General features: G+C 43.0%; 1 pseudogene; it reads left to right on the top strand.

Moving 5' to 3' along the window:
- Positions 1 to 2,835: 2,835 nt before the first annotated feature.
- On the top strand, positions 2,836 to 3,842 carry LOC136126015 (ATP synthase F(0) complex subunit B1, mitochondrial-like; annotated as a pseudogene).
- The last annotated feature ends 727 nt before the right edge of the window (positions 3,843 to 4,569 follow it).

Below are 4,569 nucleotides of genomic sequence, written 5' to 3'. Positions count from 1 at the left end.
TGTTTGGTGTTCGGAGTTCACAGCCCTGGGAAGGTCCTCTGCCATACCTGAGGGGAGGCACGGCCAGTGTGTGCTATCAGTGTGTAAGGCTACCCCTGGCATCTCTAGATAACTATGTAAGATAAGCCTGGGAGAAGGAGTAAGAGTGAAGTGGAAATGTTTGGATTGTATTTCGTAAACACCAAGACACGTGGAAACAAATGCAAAATGTTGGAATCTATTACAGCCTGTGAATGCAATACAATGCTGTCATTAGCGTTACCATCTGAAAAAACGAAATCCCTTCATACTGAATGTATTGTCTGGACTGTGACTGTTATTCATCAGGGATTAATGCTACCATTGTTCTGGGGCCCTTGTGTTAAAAATGCATGATAATCATGATAATGGAAGCACAGAATTCAAACTCTTTCTCCCAACATTCAAGGCCTGACATAACGTTGACCTAACCAACATTTTAAGCTTATCTCTCTCCTTTGCTAAGCTTTGTTCCAGGAAAACTAGTTACTCAACATTCTCTCCCCACCTCCATGCTTTGTTAGTGTCAGTCGCTCCATCTAGAATGCCCCTCCTACCAACGCTATCTGGCAGTGCTGTCTGTCAATCAAGAATCATCTTCTCAAACGTCACCTCCACGATATTTCCCTTGTCGACCTTTTTCTCTACTCCGAGGAAGGTTCTTTGAAGGCAGAAGAAGCTACATCTTACACAATCTGAATGACGGAGACCTTTAACTTGTTCCCTTCCTTCTTGAGTGTAAACTTGTTGCAGGAAAGTGGCTACCCAACCAGGGACTACAGTGGTCAGTATTGTACAGCCAGGGGTGCCTGAATGACTTGTTCTTACTGGTTGAATGTAAGTGGAAGTGACAGGTGTCACTTCTGGGCTGGGAGTTTTAAGTGTGCCTGCGTGAAAAGACGCTTAACGTCGCTAACTATCAGAGAAATGCAAATCAAAGCTACAGTGAGGTACCACCTCACACTGGTCAGAATGGCCATCATCAAAAAAGTCTACAGATGACGAATGCTGGAGAGGGCGTGGGGAAAAGTGAATCTCCCTACACTGTTGGTGGGAATGTAAGTTGGTGCAGCCACTATGGAAAACAGTATGGAGGTTCCTCAGAAAACTAAAAATAGAGGTATAATTCAAAAAGATGCATGCACCCTTATGTTCACAGCAGCACTATTCACAATAGTCAAGACAAAGAAACAACCTAAACATCCATCGACAGATGAATGGATAAAGAAGATGTGGTACATATATATATATACACACAATGGAATAGCCATAAAAAAGAACAAAATAATGCCATTTGCAGCAACATGCATGCAACTAGAGATTATCATACTAAGTGAAGTCAGAAAGAGAAAGACAAATACTATATGATATCACTTATATGTGGAATCTAAAATATGACACAAATGAACCTATCTATGAAACAGAAACAGAATCACGGACACAGAGAACAGACTGCTGGTTGCCAAGGGGGAGGGGTTGGGGGAGGGATGGAGTGGGAGGTTGGGGTTAAGAGGTGTAAGCTTTTACATATATACAATGGATAACAACAAGGTCCAACTGTATAGCACAGAGAACTGTATTCAGTATCCTACGATAAACCATAATGGAAAAGAACTTTTAGAAAAGAATTAAAAAAAAAGAAATGTGCCTGCCTTCTTCACTCTTCCTCCTCTTAGGCAGCTTGAAGCCAAAGATTTTGGTACCCTAGAGCATAGCAGGAACTCAAGATAGGTGAAACCCAAATCCCTGGATCATCAGGTGGAAGAAAGTTGCCTGCTGACCTAAAGCAGCATCAATGAGTTATTAAGCAAGGGTAAAATTAACTTCCATGGGATTAAGCCACTGAAATCCAATGTTTTCTTTCTTACAGAGCTAGAGCCATTTCGCTGACTAATACAACTTGGTATATTCATTTAGTGCTTGGCTCATTCCATTTCATATAGCAGGTGCTCAAAAAGTGTTTGTTAAACCGAACTGAAAATTCAGAGACAAACACAGAGAAATATAAATTAGGTTATACTGCTAGAACATAGTTAGAGATATCTGTTGACACCAAAATGCTCTTCCAACCCTATTTTCTATTTTTTTTTGCAGTACGCGGACCTCTCACTGTTGTGGCCTCTCCCGTTGCGGAGCACAGGCTCCAGGCGCGCAGGCTCAGCGGCCATGGCTCAAGGGCCCAGCCGCTCCACGGCATGTGGGATCTTCCCGGACCGGGGCACGAACCCACGTCCCCTGCATTGGCAGGTGGACTCTCAACCACTGCGCCACCAGGGAAGCCCCAACAACCCTATTTTCTTAAAAAAAAATCCCCTCACCCCAAGTCCCTTGTTTTACATAAGTACTTATACATTGAGATCAGTTGTCACTTATTCTCAGGAAGAGAAAATAAGATGTTTTGAGAACTGACAGTCATTCTCATTGGATATAGGTGCCAAGTTTTCTTCTGGTTATATGAGCCAGATGGCATAACTGTGAAAAATAATGGCAAGATGAAAGATATCCTCTTTGATTGTCAGATACTTGGGTCAGATTTTCAAATAAGACATAATTAGTGCATAGGGGCCCTTGGCCAGTGGCACTTTTATTCACATTCCAATTCGACTTTCATTGTAAAATGATGATGCTATTATTGCTGGTATAATTTTTCAAGGCTGAGCTAAGTTATACAAAAGAGAGATCTCTACTAGCTTCAAGTTCAAAATATCATCAAAATGAGATTGGGACCACCTTGTTTCTGCCCCTGACAGAATCTCCTGTCGCGGTCACTGGGGCGTGAAGACCCAGTGTGGACTGTTGTGTGGACGCTACCTGACAATGCTGTCCCGGGTGGTGCTTTCTGCTGCCACCGCAGCTGCCCCCTCTCTGAAGAATGCAGCCCTCCTTGGACCAGGGGTATTGCAGGCAACAAGGATCTTTCACAAAGGGCAGCCAAGTCTTGCCCCTGTTCCACCTCTTCCTGAATATGGAGGAAAAGTTTGTTTGGGGCTGATCCCTGAGGAATTTTTCCAGTTCCTTTATCCTTAAACTGGTGTAACAGGACCCTACGTGCTCGGAACTGGGCTTATCTTATATTTACTCTCCAAAGAAATATATGTGATAACTGAAGAGAACTTCTCTGCCATATCAACAATAGGGGTTCTTGTCTATGTAATTAAAATATATGCTGCCTCGGGGCTTCCCTGGTGGCGCAGTGGTTGAGAGTCCGCCTGCCGATGCAGGGGACATGGGTTCGTGCCCCGGTCCAGGAGGATCCCACATGCCGCAGAGCGGCTGGGCCCGTGAGCCATGGCCGCTGAGCCTGCGCGTCCGGAGCCTGTGGTCCGCAACGGGAGGGGCCACACAGTGAGAGGCCCACGTAACACAAAAAAAAAAAAAAAAAAAAAAAAAAAAAAATATATGCTGCCTCTATTGGGGAATTTGCTGATAAACTCAATGAGCAAAAAACTGCCCAACTCGAAGAAGTGAAACAGGCTTCCATCAAACAAATCCAGGATGCAATTGATCTGGAGAAGTCACAGCAGGCACTCGTTCAAAAGTGCCATTACCTTTTTGATGTCCAGAGGAATAACATTGCCATGGCCTTGGAGGTTACTTACTGGGAACGGCTGCATAGTGCATACAAGGAGGTAAAGAATCGACTGGACTACCACATCTCTGTGCAGGATATGATGCGTCTAAAGGAACAAGGGCATACGATAAACTGGGTGGAGAAGAATGTGGTACAGAGCATCTCTGTGTAGCAGGAGAAGGAGACAATTGCCAAGTGCATTGCAGACCTAAAGCTGCTTGCAAAGAAGGCTCAAGCACAGCCAGTTCTGTAAATGCATCTGTCCCAATTGAGACAGCTAGAAACAGTTGACTGACTAAATGGAAATTAGTCTATGTGACAAAGTCTTTCTGTATTGCTCTCTACTGAAGTTAGTTTCCCTTTCCTAAAAATGAAAAGTTTGAGTTTCATATAATGAGAGAATTAAAACAATCTATGGGCCACTAAGATGTTTCTCTCATCCTTCTTGCTCTGCATTTTGAGTTGTTCCATGATCACTTTTGAATAAGCAGTTTGCTTTGAATAAAATTTGGTACCTGACTAAAAATTATCAAGTTATAGTTTAAATTTGAATTAATTCAACCATCTTGCAAATAAAGTGACAGTTGAAACAAAAACAAAACAAAAATAAAACAAAAAAACCAAGATTGGGTTGTCAGCCCTCCAAATCAAACTTCAGGCTAATCCAGTGTGACTGAATTATTGCATTAGAAAATCAGCGTGTAAAGCTTGACTGAGTAAGAGGAAGGTGATAAGGTAATCAGAAATTTGGCATACAGCTATATAGCTTTTCTTGGAGTTACTCTAATCTCTTCTCAGTGTGCTTCTTTTTCGTTTTTGGCTGTGGCTTGCAGGATCTTAGTTCCCCGACCAGGCATGGAAACTGTGACCCCTGCAGTGGAAGCGTGGAGCCTTAACCACTGAACTGCCAGGTAAGTCCCCACAGTGTGCTACTTCTTCTTCTTCTTCTTCTTCTTTTTTTTTTTTAAACTTCTTCACCC

Source organism: Phocoena phocoena, chromosome 7 (assembly GCF_963924675.1).
Source record: "Phocoena phocoena chromosome 7, mPhoPho1.1, whole genome shotgun sequence".
NCBI classification, from domain to species: Eukaryota; Metazoa; Chordata; class Mammalia; order Artiodactyla; family Phocoenidae; genus Phocoena; species Phocoena phocoena.
Note: the sequence above shows the minus strand (reverse complement) of the source record. Positions and strands in the feature narration are given on the sequence as shown.